At 36.4% G+C, this 18,621-nt stretch overlaps 1 protein-coding gene and 1 non-coding gene across 2 annotated transcripts in view; both read left to right on the forward strand.

The window, feature by feature from the left end:
• Window positions 1-18,621, forward strand: part of LOC120631417 (uncharacterized protein CG43867) — a 471,170-nt gene that overhangs the window by 263,735 nt on the left and 188,814 nt on the right. The window lies entirely within an intron of this gene.
• On the forward strand, window positions 5,356-5,427 carry Trnam-cau. The gene has a single exon. It is a non-coding gene; the product is annotated as a tRNA-Met (tRNA).

Raw genomic sequence — 18,621 nt, forward strand, 5'->3', positions numbered from 1 at the left:
CTCCTCTAAATTAAATATTATTTACTCTAAAAAATGAAAATTGTTTGAATATATGTGATAAATTTTCAAAGGTATAAAATTAAATAAATCCAATATTGACCCACTATTATGGGGCTAAGGGTCAAAATGAGAAGAGCTTTGGAAGAGCGACTGGAAGACTTCACACGCCTTTGAGAACATTATGGAGAACTGCTGGGCACTCAGAATCAGATTAAATTTATTTGCTTTTGACATTACTTCGCAGTTGAAGCAAGTGTAATTTAAGAACGGGCAGAAGTGGGCAGTCACCCTGCTTTCTGAGTCCAAGGCTGTGGGTTCGATTCCCACAACTGGAAAAATGTGTTTGTGGGACTGGAAAACAACAACTGGAAAAACTCCGAGGCATGCAGGTTTCCTAACAATGGTTTCCTTCACCGTTTAAGCAAGTGTGTCTTAAGCATTAAGTATAATGACTCACATAACTCTGAAAAATTAAAGATGTGTGCCGGGAAACGAACACGGTCCCACCGAAACGGAGGCCATCTGATCACTAGACTATTCCTATCCCTTTTGGCCTATCACCGTAATTTTTACTCATCTCAAACATCAACATTCGTTTCCAAAAACGAGTTTGTATCTGGTGGGCTTGGGCAGTGGCTAGCTACACCTCTCCTGACAAGGACGTGTAGCCAAGCTGGTTAGCGTTCCGGTACGATGCTGAAACTGATTACGGGTATGAGTTTAATATAACTGCAATATCCCTAACAGATAAGCCCGTTACAGGTGTGATTGCAATCAAGGGCAAACTTGTAGTAGAATAAGAAAAAGTGTTACCAAACTAATGGAGTACCCAACTGTTTCCATGATGAAATTAAGAATGAGCAATTTTGTCAACACAACTGCAGCACTTTGTTGTTTTTACAACAATACAATCTAACTATTTTACCTTAAAAATGTATCGCAGAGGGTGCATTTAAAAAAACCTTTTTTAACATGGTTTGCTTGTTCTAATCTTAATGAACAATGCAGATTGCAATTAACTTTTAAATTAAAATGGCGGCTTCTGCATAGTATACCTCGTAATAGCCGTAACAAAGAAACCTAATATCCTGGAAGATAAGACGAAGCTAAAAAAACCTCATAAGCATTTAAAACAATCCCCCTGTGCTTTAAGAGCGAGAATCGCTTGCACTGAACTTTATGTTAGCCTTAGCGTGCAGCACGAAACATCCTTAGATGTGCTCAAGCGAATATAGTAGGTAGGTACGCATTATAACATAAAGTTTTCGTTTTCTAAATATTTGTAATGAGAAATCAATTTTTTTGTCCGAATGTTGACGGAGCGTAAACGATAACCAGTGGCGTGCACTTGTTTTCTTACCAGGGTATGCATACAGCAGGAAAATTGCATAAAACGGCAAAAATCCTCCTGCTCTACGAGATATATCAATTTTAGGGTATGCAGTGCTTTTGCGCATGTATGAAGTGCACGCCACTGACGATAAGTAATTGCACATGAAGTACGAGTAGTAGACGTCCGGGATGTATACAACGTGTTCCCCGGGCGGCAAGAGGGACATGCCGTGGTGGTTTTTAGTTTGGGTATATACCCCTTTAGAGGGGAGTCCCACATAACCTATGTCCTGCCCAAGGGTCGTAGGTAGCAATAAAGCTTTTCCACCACGGCAAAAAAAAAAGGAACCCCTTTCTCGAAATTTGAAACATGGAATCCTGTAGGATCACAGTCTTGTCATTCCGCCTGTCTCGCTCGTGACCACCTTATTTCACAGTAACGAATCTTAAAGCTTTATAAAAATCTGTTATAACTTGAGTTGACAAAAGTTGCGATTTGAACGAAAAAAAATTACTTACTAAATTGCAAAGCATTTTTATTACACTACGAGTTAGACTTTGACTGCAATCTCACTTGGTAATAAGTGATGATGCAGTCGCACATTACGGGGTTAACAATATGATAGACGTGTAAGAGTTATATTAAACCGGTTGTTTGGAGGGTATGCATAAAGAAGGAGGATGCCATAAAATGGAAAAACTCTTGGCTATAAATACCAAGGACTTTTAGTTATACAAAATTTTAGGGTAGGCTGAGCTTTTGTGCATGTATGAATTGCACGCCACTGGTTGTGTGTAGTTATAACCACTTGGCGGCACGTTTGTGTCAGCACAGCGCTAACTAGCCACGGTCAAAGTGCAGAAAAATAAAAAAAAATTAAAGTCGATATTTTCCTCCGCCGGGGATCGACCCTTCTACCACTTACAAGATAACAGAGCTTACCACTGTGCAAAGGAGGTCGTCAAAACCAGCGATTTAGAAATCGGAAACCATTGTTATGAAATAAACTTATTTATGATGACAACATTATAATTTAGCCAACCGCCATAAATGCAGAAATTTACATCGGTCCACAGAAATTAATATTAAGAAAAGTCATCTGAAAGTGATCTACAGTTCAGCCGCTATCGCGAGTTTCCGAACCACTGGCCAGGGTAACCAGAATGCTAAGAACTCTATTGCCAATATAATTTTCCAGGGAAAACCGAGCGGGATAGCTCGTTGTAAAATGGTTGATTCCCATGTTTAGCTCAGCAAAGATGAAGGACTGCCTCAGTTCACTGGTGACTATTAGTAAAAAGATTGACGTATTTTTTTCAAGCGAAACACTTAGAAATAAACTTATTTATTCAGGGTGACTCTTTTACATATATTCATTATTACGTCGGCAAGCCTTTCATATACTCATACCTGATTTTTTTTTTAATTTCATGCCACCAAATGGCATTTTAGTTTGTAAACTTCCTTTATTTATGGGAGTATTTTTCAAGTAACATACACGAAAATTGGTAGATTTATTGGATAAAATATCAAGATATATTGGTAATTTTAGCTGTAGAAGAAATTCTTGTGACAGAACGGCGAAAGAACTTCGGACCTGTTCCTGGAGACTCTAGTCATAGGCGATTATTTTTCACTTATTATGAGGTGGTAGACAAATACTCATAATATACAAATATGCACCCAGTCACTGAATAACATTCATGTTCATCACACAAAATAAAAATCCAGTTGTGGGAATCGGACCCCACGGCCTTTGACTCAGGAAGGACGGTCGTAGCCCACTGCGCCAAGCGGCCGTCAAAATGTATCACCATAACGTATCCAAAATTAAAGTGGCCGCCCAAGTTCCGGGGTAAAAATAACAGCACCTGTCCTACCCGGGGTAATGGCGCGGAGATTTATCTCCTATTACACGAAATTTTAATGTTACCCCGGACTAATGGGGAGCGTGTGTGGGGTAACATTTACCTATGCTTATGTCGGAGGCTTTTGTTGGTTTTCGCCGTAGACCTATGACACGCAATCATAACTGTTATGACGGCCGACTGGAGCAGTGTGCAACGGCCCTGCTTTCTGAGTCCAAGGCCGTAGGTTTGATTCCCACAACTGGAAAAATGTGTGTGTGATGAACATTCATGTTTTTCAGTGTCTTGGGTGTTTATCTGTATATTATAAGTATTTATGTGTATTCCTTTCTTTGGGGATTGATTCCGATGTTTGTATTATCGTAGTATATATATATATATATATTTATATATATATATATATAATATATATTTAATACATTGTAAATATATCCTAGACAAGGGTGTATTCTGAGGTATATGAAAAAGCTTTAAATGTTAATATTTAATCACTTCATTGAATACAGATAAATATTTACCTACTACCATGCTATCGTTTGTTTCTCAGCATAAGCTTGAAGATATTATTAAACACTAGCTGTAGCCCGAGACTTCGACTGCGTCGGTTTTGGTTTTTAAAAATCGCGAGGAACCGAAATTTTGTACCAAGAAATTGCCAGGTCTCCTAAAAAGTTGCGCTTCTATTCAAAATTTGGAAACCGTATAGATATAAGTAACTTTTTGATCGCGTCAAACCGAGATAAATATGTTTCGTGATTTGTCCGTCTGTCTTTGACTTACAACCAGGTGAGATTACAGATTACAGTCTAACTAAAGCGGTATTGAAAACAATTACTAAATTTACTGACTGTTCCTGAGATAAGCCCCTTGACAACATTTCGACCCTCAGCTTCACAATACTACTGTCTTTGTCTGGCGGTAGCACTCACATTAGCATTCACATTAACTAAAGAATCGAGTTAAAGCAATCGCTTTAAATAGCCTTTCAAATAACTGAAATTACTGCGCAAGCAAATGAACTAATATTAAGGATTTCCTAATATTAAGGATTACTTAAACGATAAAAAAGCTGGTGTGACTTGCTCTAGCTTCATAGCTTATATAAATTTACTGTGAGATGGTAATAACCAAAATAAATTACCCGGCTAAGTTTGTTGTGGGCTCTTCTTAGACCAGGGCGCGTTTGGAACCCTCGTAGCTTTAGGTTTAAGTTGGCTAACGAACTTATCATCATCCCCTTACAATTATGTAAACATATATGTATGAACGCTTCACGAAAGTGCCTGTGATAGGCCTACATGAATAAAGAAATTTTGAATTTGAATTTGACATTTGAACTGAACAGATTCATTTCACAATTTTTTGAGAAATCTTAATTATTGCACGCCTCATAAGCGTTGAGGTTGTGCTCTACTCTCGACATTTAAAAAAAAACAGTTTTCTCGAAACTGAAATTGATTTTTTGTTATTTATATTGCACTTACAGGTTAATTTGAGTACACTAATATCAAGTCAAATAATTTGTCAGGCACATAAAATACATTTCAATAACAATTTTTTTGTTTAACATAGTAAATAATAACATTAAACATAATCTTTTCTGGACGTCCGTGTATGGACGGGTGTATGTGGCATCAAAATTGGTCGAAAAAATGATCTCGGAATCTCGGAATCGGAATATTTTTTTTTTAATTATCTAAAGTAACACACGACATAATTTCTTAGTTAATATGAGCGTTCAATTCACTGTCGTTAAATTTCCATGTAATTATTCTAGCTAATATTAATTGTAACTTTCAATGTGCAATCATTATGACATTCCCGTGTCTTGTTTACAAAAAATAAATAATAATTAATATGAAAAAAAAAAATTGTAATGAGCATTGAAAGTTTCAGTTAAAAAAAATTCAATTTTATTGTGAAAAAAATGAGATTATGAGGCGTGCACTTTTGGATTTTCCAAATTTTTTGTTAATATTAATAATATAGACAAATGTTTATTAGAACTAATGATTTTATAACAATATTTAGCTTGACTAGCGTACTTCCGGTACGTCTGATTACTATTAGTCATCAATCATCATCCGTGACGTGTTTATTGCGTGTTAAAGGCGGCGCAAGAATAAATTGCGCTATTTCGAACATTCCGCATAGAGCAGAGTGGCGCAGTGGAAGCGTGCTGGGCCCATAACCCAGAGGTCCGTGGATCGAAACCACGCTCTGCTAGGAACTTTTTGCTTTTTATTTTTTTTATGTTTTTTTTCTACATTTTTATTAAAATAAAATAGATATTTTAATATATTTTTAACCATGTATACCTAATTGGTCATGATTTAGATTTGCCTTAATTTCTACACAAATATTATCTCATAAGTGTATACAAGGAATAGTATAAGCTATAATCTACCTTCTGATGTAAAATGGAAGCGGATTGGAAGATTGTTTGAGAACTCCCTGTTTTTGTTTTTTAAATGATAAGTTGTAAGTTCAAGTAGCTTTTCACCAGGTAATAATTTACGCTAGCCATTGCCATTCTTGCTCCGTAAGTTATTACTATAAAAAATGGAAGGTTTTAAATAAATACTTTTTTATATCTCTAACATCTAAACTGCTTAATTAACTATGTTTTTGGCGTACTCATACAGAAAATAAATAATCTAGCCAGAATTAACTTGTAATCATTAAAATACCAAGTTTTACTTGCACGGAAGGAAAATTTCATAATAGAATTTCATACGGAAGGCGTTCAGAGCTCAAACTCTTTACAGCAGAAATTACTTTATACAGCTGTAGTAAATTTAAACTTAGACCATTTAGCACATGTTCGTGTGAGATAACTCGCTAAGAGCATAAGAATACACGACCCTTATACGTTCGCCTTTCATATTACCTGTAGGCTTGAATTAGTAGATATTATTTTTATATTGTTGAAGTTTGTGTGCGTGTATGTATGTGTGTGTGTATGTATGTGCGTGTGTGTGTGTGTGTGTGTGTGTGCAGCATCGTAGCTCCCAATCGACGAGGGTGATCTATGTTGTGATCTATGTTTAATGTAAATTGGTAAAAGATGGCCGCCGCCTCAAAATGGCGCAATACATATTTATTTAAACTTCCCTCATTATGGATATTAAATGTAAGGGCTCTAACTTTTCCAAACAAAGTGCTCATTGCGAAAGGAGACTCGTGCCCTATAGCACGGGTCTCCAGGCCGTAGTCCACCACGCTGGTCAAGTGCGGATTGGTGGACTTCACACATCTGTGAGGACATCATGAAGAACTCTCATGCAGGTTTCCCCACGATGTATTCCTTCACCATGAAAGAAAAAAAAATAGCTTTAATTACTCATGGTTTTGACCAAGTTTGAGGTAAGTGCCATGAATCCAACTCTGTCCGCTTTTCAGGAGGACTGAAGTATTAACCACTGGGCTATTAGCGCTCTATTTATAATACAACAATAGATTAATACAGCGCCATTAGCAGGTATAACCAACATGGCCTCTCATTAGCAGGTAATTTAAACCTTAACATCTTTTTCGTCGCCGCCAGTGGTACGGGTCGTTTTACGTTGGTTACTCAGTAATCCATGGCAAAAGGGTGAAATTAGAAAATTTCCCGGGGCGTGCCGTTGCCTGGAGACAGGTTTCACGGGTTTTCGGGAGTCCCTAATAAGCGGAGGTCGGTAACTTTATTTTATAAAATAATTTAAATTAACGAACGATTTTGTTAAATTCTGAAAATAAATTCGTAAAGCGTGTTTTCTTTCATCTATATTTTTATTGATATTAATAAGACAGCTCGTTTTAGCCAACTACGGGGAAGTGAGTACTAAACGATCTATGTGTATTACTATGCTACCATACAATATTACTGACAAAACTACACAGTTAAAAAAATGTATGCATTCAGTTAGCAAAATAAAGCTTATTTATTTTTTTAATAAATTAAAAAGTCTTTCTGCACACTGTATATTGATGCAGTCATTTAACTTATTAATTTTAAAATTCATATATAAAAGGTTACACACACCTTTACGCGCGTTTGCAGTAAAAGTTTTATTACTATTTATTGATGAAAGAGTAAAATGTTCCTGGGACTCCGTCATTTCATTAAATATTTTATTTAAAATTCATTAAGATCACTTTCATATTTTATAAATATTTTCATTTGTTAAATAGAATAATTTTGAGTAGAAAATTGAAGGTAGATCAGCACATGTCAATATAATATTCAATGACAAGTCATTGAATATTATAGAATGCCGCAATCGTCAGAAAATAAACAAGTATATTTAGAGATTTTCATTTTTTTTTTTTTTTTAATTTTGATTTTTTATTAACTTTGCTATTCACAATTGATCCGTTTCAAAATATTGAAAAAATAATCCTATTTGCCACTAGGCGTATAAGTCGAGAAACGTGGAGTTTATGTCATATACTTACGACCAATCCGAAACGAAATTACGGAACTACACAGACGTCTGACGTAGGCGTTACTTCCGTCAGAAAAAAATCTGAGTTACTCCCTAGACGCGCCTAAAGATGTTTCACTTCAAAAATTCTGAACCGACAGGATTTTCGCAATTCTCTGGCAATCGCGGCCTGAGCGCTTTACGACTAACCTACGGCGCTCAATCCACCGATGCCGAAATTAATATACTTATGCCCTCTTATAGCGACTGTAACCTGTGCAGTAATTTAATTCTTATTCAAGTGGTTTCACCTTCAATAAAATGGTGTTTTTAATTTTACATATATCTTGCTGTAAATATCCTAATTTCGAACTGATCTATATCTCTACTACTATTACTACTTCTGATCGATAGCTACTCTGTCTATTTTGTAGTTGCACTTATTAATTACTGGCTGTCCCGGCGAACTTCGTACCGCGGATCATTTTTTTAATGAATGTTATATTTTAATACTTATTATCCTATTCCGGTCTAAGAGAAATCCAAAAAATCAAATAACATAAAAATTGGTCCAGCCGTTCTTGAGTTATAAATGGTGTAACTAACACAACTTTATTTTATATATATATAGATATCTGATGTTCTAAGCTCTTAAACTTTTTGACTGTCACAGTTAAGATTTATAATCTAGATTTGACTATATTTTAGTATTCAGTTAAAAACATAGCCAAAATAATTATTGTAACGCTAATAGATTACTTAATTATAATATAATAAACCACACGTTTCTTACATGAGGACAATCCGTATTATTTTAAATTAATTTTCTAACTTTTTAAATTTATTTATTTATTTGTTCTTCAAGCGGCCAAACGGTCAGGCGGACCACACAGGCTTAGCCTTCGGGTCCTAAAAGGCCTATGTGATGTTTTTGCTTTACTCAGGCCACACCACGGGTTTCGATATAAATAGTCAACTTTAGGTCAACGTAACGACTAAGAAGCAAGCTTTCGCTTTTGCAATAATGTTTATCTAAGCGCAAAACAAACTTGTGTTTCGCTCAAGGTCTCAGTCACTTATCGTTGCCGTAGGATGTAATTGATACAAGCATACATAGATCTTAATACCACATTATTGACGTTTAAAATATAACTTTATAAGAGAAGTTATAAAGTTCAAATTGTTGTGTGTAGTGACAGTTAATAAAGTTGAAATTTTAAAATGGATGTTTTATTGAATAATAGCGTCGTGGGCGATACTACAGTAGTTAAGTAATTGGATACAATGTAGCCGCAAATTTCACTTACCGTACCAGTCCTGAGTACGAAATCTGCACGTCTCGACAACGTTGACAGTTTCGTTAAAACCGTTGGTAGTAAAGTACAAAAGCTCTTTTTTGCTTCCTTACTTCCTTGAACTAGTGATCTTAGAACTCGAGCTTTAGAAAAAAGGTCTACTAATGAACCTTCTCTGGCCTACAGAAAAAACGTTTGGGACGTCTTTGTCGGTAGGCCAGAGCGACGAATTTATCCTTTTAGTACGATGTCGCGTACGATGGTTTAATAGAATTGCCATACCGCTAACAAGTAAGCCCATTGATTTAAAACGTTGCTATAGTGAGATCGTTAAAAAAACCGTCTTAGAAAGCACAAGCACCATGCGACATTGCAGTCCATGGCTTACTCAATTTTAATGTCGCTATAATATCGAAGATCCTGATGACTTTAAATGTTGTCGAATTTTAAACTTACAATAAGGTTCAGCTCACGAACACCATCGCTCATCGATGTCTAGTTGTAGAACCGGTACTAAGGGTTACTGAACGCAATCTTTTGGTGCCCATTCCGTGTCATTCAATCTCATGACGGTTGTTCGTCTTTGCCTTTGCCAGCTTGACATCGTCATATAAACCTATTACCGGCATATTACAAAGCACAGGTCTCCCACAATGAGAAGGTTTCCACCGCGTTGTCCCAGTGCGGACTCTACACGACTTTGAGAACATTATAGAGAACTCTAAGGCATGCAGGATTCATAACAGTACCTCCAAATTAAAACAACAGTGCTCACCGCTGCACCAGAGAGGTTGGAAAAATATATGATTAAACTTTTGATGAATATACATACTATGTACCAGGCATATTATTAAATTGAAGAAGAAGAAGAAGAAGAAACACTATTGCACGTATAACATACAGGAAAAGAAACAGTAAGGAGTATACAGTACACAATGTAGACATGCAAACGCGGCCTTATTACTGCAAGCAATCTCTTACAGGCAACCTTTGTAGATAGGACTTACAGCAAAAAAACAGGATAGTGCCAAGAGTTTTGATAGATATACATAAATACCAAAATGTAAAGATACAAATACATACATAATTTAAATAAATATACGTAATATATAAATATAAAATATACATAATATATATAAATATATAACAAACATAAAATTTTAACACACAGTTTAAAAAAAAAGAATGTAAAGAATCTACTTTCAATTCCATCACTCAAAGAGAGGTAGTAGTCCTTTAGACGACTCTTAAATATCGGAAGGGAACTACTTCCACGGATTTCAGCAAACAGATTGTTCCAGAACATAATTGCTTTAAAGGTGAAAGAATTACTGAAGAACTTCGTTTTACAAAATGGGAGTACCAGACGGTTACCAAAAATTGATTGTTTTTAACGGGAATTTCTTTGATAATTAATGAATAGGTACTTATTAAGAAGTTTTTTAAATATTAACAGTCTGTGTTGCCTTGTCGATATCATGTATACAGGCCATAGACTTCAACTACACGCCACCTACAACCGACATTAAAAGAGTCATAGTAGACAAAGCGGCCTTGGAAATTAAGAGACCTATAAAAGAACTTTGTTCAGCAAAAGACGTGGATAGTTTGATAATATTATTGGCGAAACAGTTAGGTATATCTATCCTGAAACAATATCCAATATCACATAGAAATATGCATTTAAATTAATATGGTTTAGTGTAAAAATATGATGCGTCGAAATCGAGGATTTCGCTCATGGAATTTTACTAAAAACAGGCTTTTGCCGCCTCGCCATATATCGAATTATTCCCAAAGTATGGTGGCGTGGAAAACGCATCTGCTGCGGTTCCCAGCACTCAGTCCATTAATTTAATTAATACCGTTATTTTACATGACTGTATGAACCATTCTGACGGTATAAGAGTAACTGGTAACTTTATTACAGCTCCGACATACGAGAATATCCTTTACGCGATTGTTATAAGAGTTGTTTCGAGTGTAAAACGATGTTGGCAAACGGACAATGGTTGGCCGCCCACCAAACCTATATGTATGGTTTTCGCAGGCCGTGGCAATTAGCGTGAAAAAGTATCGCCGAGGTTGCGACATCTGCGACTGGGCTGCAATTCGCTGCAAAAATAAATACTACAGAAATGCTAATGGGTGCAGTTGTGAACTACTGTTCGCTAAGTACTTAAATTACCCAAGATAGTTTTTTTTTATCAACAGCGTACATTTTAAACGACACTTTGATAGCGGCGAAGGTATTTATTGTTATTTTTACCCGAATGCCAAGGAAAGAAGGGGTAATGTTTTTTTCCAGATATTACAGCACTAACCGATTTACAAAAATGGTCTTTTGTTCGGAGTTCCAAAATCAACGGTTCTGTGCCGCTTGTTTCCAGCGGCTCCCAGCGACTTACTTGATGTCGTCTGTCCATCTCGTTGGGGGCCGACCCACGCTGCGTTTACCGGTGCGGGGTCGCCATTCCAGCTTCTTAGGACCCCAACGTCTATCGATACTCCGAGCTATGTGCCTCCCCGCTCCGCCCACTTCAGCTACACGACTCGCTGAGCGCGATATAGCTCAACGAGTAACTCTAGTTCTTTTACGGGTCTCCTAATTTCTTATTTGATCACGCGTAATGTTATGTTACCTAAATTTCAGTTTATTATTCTCTTTCGGAAATGGCGTTAGAAAATCTGATTTGAAAATAGCCATTTGGGATCCGGACTCTACACGGGAACCTTCATGAGTTTAGAAAGTTAGACGTATCTGTACTGACGGAAAGTACGAGAGAAAGCTAAGACATTTCAATTACCAGATTAATTGTATGAAGGGATAATGTAGTTATTATTTAATATTTATTTTAGAGCTATTGTAATATAGTATTGAGTATAGACTTATAGTACAGAACAATGCCTATTGTTAATAAATTGTAATAGCAAAGATAAAGAGAAAGGGGAAAATCGTACTAAAGCTTACCTTCAAATGGCCTTCAATTTAATATTACATCTTCGATAATTGATGGTACTGTATTATGTAATAATTATAATTTAAGTAGTAGTAGAGGTTTTGAGACAGAGATCGTCCGGGAAAGAACGATCGCTATGCTTTTTCTTTCTTCCTTTTCCTGGGCCTGTCTCCGTACTTGGTTGGTCTGAACCGTCCGTTGTAGGTGTGGCAATTTCCACCATGCTTATTTATCTGCCACTTAGCTGTGTTCCGGAATGCAGGGCGTGGTTGCCGGTGTTACTACGCCAACGTATGTTAACGCCTTTGCCTTAAATGGACAAAGGGTGGCATGTTGCAGACAAAGTAATAGCGATAATAAATAAATAATAGCGAAGTGTGTGTATGTGAGTGATGAGCATGTTCGACTACTGATCACGAGATCCTGGACTCGAGTCCAAGGTTGGGCCAGTGAATAACATAATTATGTGTTTCTATAAATAAATTCTTAGTACCAGCACGGAGTTTGGGATCTTCGAATCCCAGTACGCACTTCCCGTCTAACTTTTCTCTTTTCTATGTTATGTGCGTTATAAGCAAATTAAAATATCACTTGCTTCGACGGTGAAGGAAAACATCGTGAGTAAACCTGAGAGCTTTCATAAATGTTCTCCAAGGCGTGTGAAGTCCTGGGACAGCATGATGGACTCCGCCCTTACCCCTTCTCATCGTGAGAAGAGCTTCGTATCCTGTAGGGAATTTGGTTTTTCTGTGATTAGTATTAATAGTATCATATGTAAATCTCCGTTCTTTAAACTATCTATATGAAAAAAAAAACAGTTAATTGGTTGCTAAGTTAGGGCGTGAAGCAAGGCCAAACAACCACACTTACGTAATTATAATATGAGTAAGGATTACGAGAAATTTTGTTTTCATAACGCGAAACTACCCACTGACTGCAAGACAGGTTATGAGATTTCAATACCTATCTCCAGCGTCATAGATATTGAGTCAAAGGAGGACTCATAAGTGCTCTACAATATTCGCCCCGTACGTAGTGGAATGCCGATTGAATTTCTCAAGTTCATAGCGTAATTAATTCATTAATATGTTCTTATACCTAGATGCATGGACCTCTTACATCAGGCGTCAATAAGCAAATCAAATCGATAATCCCAACAACTAAACCCGTGCTGTGAAACATAATAAATAATAAAAATTACGAAATATTTATCCCGTATTTATTATTAGTAAGCAATTAAACACACACTCACGTACATATAAATTTATATATAAATATACGCACACATACTTATAGACACAATGTGTTTTGTTTTAAAATAAATAACGTATTAATAAATGTTATTATTATAGATATCTTTAAATATTATATTATGTTGACGCCACATATCATCTTTACCATCACGAAGTGATACATTTTAAGATCTGGCTAGGACATTTATCTTAGAATCCGTCAGGTTAAATCGTTATTTTCGAGACAGGTCGGACTCTAGCGGTATTACGGAAATAATTAATTGTACCATCCTCATCATCATCACAGTAATCTATTACCGGCCCACTACAGAGCACGGTCCCACAATAAGAAGGGGTTAAAGCCGCAGTCCACGAACATTGTACATCAAAATATACAGAGCTTAACCGGCAAAGAAATTGAAATAGAACTGTTTGTGGAAAAACTCAATATACACATTCTGTGTATTACTGAGCATTGGCTCACTGGTGCACATCCAGCAGTTATCTTAAGGAATTTCAAAATGTCAAGTGTGTTCTTCAGAAGGACTGCAATTCATGGTGGGTCCTTAATTTTTGTACACAATAATATAACTTGTAAGGAGCGAAAAGACATAGTTAGTCTTTCTGTTGAACGCACTGTAGAACTATCTTGTGTGGAGCTGGAGCGATTTATAATAGTGTGTGTATATCGTCCCCCCTCAGGTGATTTTAGCCTTTTTGAGGATGTAATGGAAGATGTGCTTAAGCGATTGTCTGTATCCACAAAAAAAGCAATAGTATGCGGGGATTTTAATGTTGATATTTTACTTAGTAATGCAACTACGACTAGGTTGCTAAACTTATTTAAATGTTTTAATTTAAATTATGCTTTTAGTGAACCTACTAGAATCACAGCAACCTCAGCATCGTGTTTAGATAATATTTTTCTCAACTGTGATATCTTAGGTAAATCGATAATAACCAACTTAAGATCAGATCATCGTGGCCAACAAATTACTGTTTTGAATAATATAAACAAAGATAAACATATCGTCAAGTGTAGGCCGATAACTAAGAGCAAATTGACGCGATTCAAAGGTGAAATATCATCCAAAATTCCTGCCCTTGTCTTTAAGAACGGTCATCCTGACAGCATTTATGGTACGCTCTTTAATATTATAGAAAATGAATTTAACAAAATATTCAATTTCAAACATATAGATTTCAATAAAAAAATAAAGTTTAGCGATTGGGCAACTATTGGCATATACAAAAGTAGAGATAATTTGTATGAGCTCTATGGTGAAAAACAATATAACCATACTCCAGCTTTCCTACAACACGTAAAAATGTACTCTAAAACGTTAAAGAACGTTTGCTTTCTTGCTAAGTCGCTATACTTTAAGGATCAAATCATAAAATCGGATAACAAAGTACAAACAACCTGGAAAATTGTTAATAATGAAACTGGGAAAGCTAAATCTCGCAACGTAAACTTTGAATTAATTATTAATGATAATAAAGTTACCGCTGACAGTGAGGTTGCAAGTACCTTTGAAAACTTTTTTCAGAGTGTTCCTATTTTGTTGACTGATTCACTTAATTCTACACCTACTGCAGCTCAGAGTTTATTGAGGAACAACGTTAATGAGTGCAACGTTTTATTTAATTTTAAACATATATCTGCATATGATATAATAAAGAATTTTAAGTTGTTGAAACAGAAAAAAACCGGTGATTTATGGGGTATGTCTGTAATGGTAATATCTAACATTATAGACGTTATTGCCCCTTACTTAGCCATACTTTTTAATGAATGTGTTGATAGAGGTACTTTTCCAAATTTAATGAAACATAGTAAACTTATACCTCTATTTAAATCTGGCAATAAAAACGACATTAACAATTACAGACCCATTTCAATCTTACCAGCTCTTAGTAAGGTCTTTGAAAAAATTATATTAAATCAACTTTTGAATCACTTCAATGTAAATAACTTACTACATCCGGAGCAGTACGGTTTTACTAAAGGTCGTAGCACCACGGATGCAGGCGCTAAACTTTTAAAACATGTGTACGATGCCTGGGAACGTTCGCAGAATGCCATTGGTGTTTTTTGTGATCTATCCAAAGCATTCGATTGTGTCGATCATAAAACCTTGCTTCTTAAACTAGCCCATTATGGTATCAAAAACGTTGCACTAAATTTGGTTGCCTCTTATCTCAGTGACAGAACCCAAAGGGTTTGCATAAAAGACATTAAGTCGCAGGGGTCGGCTACGTCAATGGGTGTCCCACAGGGTTCAATCTTGGGTCCCTTTCTATTTTTGGTGTATATAAATGATCTACCACACCATGTCAGTGAAACCTGTGACATTGTACTGTTTGCTGATGATACATCTCTAATTTTTAAAACTGATAGAGGTAGAGACAACTCTGACGATGTAAGCCGTGCTATGTCGCATGTGTCGCACTGGTTTACTGTCAATAATTTACTTTTAAATGCAAAAAAAACTAAGTGTGTGGAATTTATTTTACCAAATGTAAAGAAAGTTAATAAAAATATAATAATAAATGGAGAATCACTAAAAATGGAAGATTCCACAGTTTTTCTGGGCATGACCTTGGATTGTAAGCTTCAGTGGGGTACCCATATAGATACACTAGTAGGTAAACTAAGCTCGGCTGCCTACGCCGTCAGGAAAATTAGACAGATTACTGACGTAGAAACAGCAAGACTTGTTTACTTCGCGTACTTTCATAGTGTGATGTCTTACGGGATCTTATTATGGGGCAAAGCTGCTGATATTGAAACTATATTCATATTGCAGAAAAGAGCTGTACGGTCAATATATAAACTTAAATCACGTGAATCCCTCCGTGAAAAATTTAAAGAAATTGGTATACTTACGGTAGCCTCACAATACATTTATAACAATATAGTATTTGTAAGACAACATATTAGTCTTTATAAACAAAAAGTGGATATAAACAGTCGACTTACAAGAAATGGTCATAAATTAGTGACATCTGCATATCGTCTGCGAAAGGTGCAGAAGTCATTTGTGGGATTGAGTATACGCTTTTATAATATGATTCCTAAGGTAATTTTGGACCTACCAATCCATAAGTTTAAAGAATGTGTTAAAACACATTTATTACAGCGAGGTTATTATACAATTGATGAGTTTCTTAATGACAAGGTTGCTTGAAAGCATCCGGCTCCGCTTTCATCTCTCACAAGATAGAAAAATGAATGTTAAAATATAAAATGTAAATTTTTGATGTTGGAAAAGAGCAACTGCTGAGTTTCTTGCCGGCTTCTTCTCGGTAGAATCTGCCTTCCGAACCGGTGGTAGAGTCACTACACACGGACAGACTTGACGTTTCAAAAGTGCTTGTATTAGGCCTACTTGAAATAAATGAATTTTGAATTTTTTGAGTCCACCACGCGGGCATGTTGCTGATTGGTGGACTTCACATAACTTTGAGAACATTATGTAGAACTCTGGCATGCAGGTTTCCGCATGATGTTTTTCTTCGCCGTTGAAGCAAGTGATATTTTAATTACGTAAAACGCACGTAACTTAGAAGTTATAAAGAAGGAGACACTTAGAGGTGCGTTCTAGAATTCAAACTCGGCCCCCCGAAAGTGAAGTCGAGCTGCTGCCCAATGCGCTATTTTCGCTTTTTTTTTTTAATTAGTTTAAATGAAGCATTTAGAACTAAAAGATATACCTACCACATTAAAGGTTAAGAAGACATACTCGTAGGTTCTATACTGGTTTTATTTCCAGCATAGTTATATTAATCAAAAAGTTTAATCACAGATGGTACTTAAGTTTTAATTTATAATATTATATTAAAATTTGACTAAACCAAAATTATAGATCTTTCACGTGTATTTTTTTTTGTTTTCAGGTAAAAACTTCTACTTTGCTTAGTGTAAACACGGGGATGTGGTATGTATTTTAGAAAAAGAAAAGTTAAAAAAATTATAAAAAAATAATAATATAAATATTTTCTATGGGTTTAAACGTGGTGAAAGCCCAGTGGTTAGAGCTTCGGCCTCCCTTTCTGGGTCACCGAGTTCGATTCCCGGCACGCACCGTATAATCACCACGCCACGCTAGGCAGACAGGGTGGTTGTCGCAGTAGATGGTAGTAGTGGCACAGAAGATGCCCGTTCTCCTTTATGCTCCCTTAGTTGCCTTCTACGACGCCCACGGGAAGAAGAGTACAACTGTATACTAAACTACCGTCACCACATGGCATCCATCTTATACTAATATATAAAGCTCAAGAGGTTTTTTGTTTGTTTACTTGATCGCGATAACCTCAGGAATTACTATTCCGATTTGAAAAACTCTTTCAGTGTTGGATAGCCCACTTATCGAGGAAGGCTATAAGCTATATATCCTAACGCGTAGACAAATAGGAGCATAGCACCAATGCGAATTTTTCAAAAACGGTTTTTTCCCCTTTTAAGAGCTTCCGCTGCATGCGCTACGTAAACGGTTAATTTTTCGATAAAATAATGTATGCAAAAATCATTCCTCTTCAAAAGTTAAAAAAAAAAATCTAAGACAGCATATGTCTATCTTTTAAGGTTTACTCATACGCGGACGAAGACGCGACGGACCGCTAGTAAAATATATCAGCCGTAAATTAATGCACTAACAGTCGTGTAGAACTCAATCGGTACCTATTGATTCACTCTCGCAGTCTCGAAGCGCACATAAGGACGCCTTTGAGGCAATATCCATCTAGCCGAAGTACCTCCATGTTGGAATTTCATAACTCAACTCGAGAGTTATCGAACTTGTTTGAACACTAAGATTAGATACTTTGGACGGAATTCAATCTAAGGTAATACTATTAGCGTGAAATGTGGGCTTACGACGTCCCAATATCCCACAGCTGGGCGCAGGCACTGTGGACACTACGCTGTAGCAATGCGGATTGGCGGGCGACTATTATCACACATTAGTGATATTTTTTTTATATACAGTCGAAGTCAGTTATGTGATAAAACAGTCGAAGATGGTAATGGGCTAACCTGCAGATGCGTGCACGTTATACATGCACAAAAGCACTGCATACCCAAATTATTATATTTAGCTCGTATTGAAGGGGATTTTTTTCATTTCATGCTATGTATCTGCTTTATGCATACCCTAGTTGAATACCCCGTGCACGCCACTGCTAACCTGTTATAGGTAGGGCAGTTTTATTAAACCCAATACCAGCGTCAAACCAGAACGCGAAATATCCTGGCAGCTCGTCTTTGTCGGTGAGGGGTAACTAACCTTAGCCTCTCACCAGAACAGATCAGATAAAAATTGAAAACTGCCATGCCGGGGATCGATCCCAGGACCTCCCACTTATAAGACCACAGCGCTATCCATTGTGCTAGTTAGGTCATAGCATAACTAAGGAAAGAGGAGGATAAACTCTCCAAAGAACAGGAGTCACCACCAATTTCCTAACTCCGGGCTTATCAGTTCCCTTCAGTTCTGGAAACAACTGCTTTTTAGAAGAAGCT

This window comes from Pararge aegeria, chromosome 18 (genome assembly GCF_905163445.1).
Source record: "Pararge aegeria chromosome 18, ilParAegt1.1, whole genome shotgun sequence".
NCBI classification, from domain to species: domain Eukaryota; kingdom Metazoa; phylum Arthropoda; class Insecta; order Lepidoptera; family Nymphalidae; genus Pararge; species Pararge aegeria.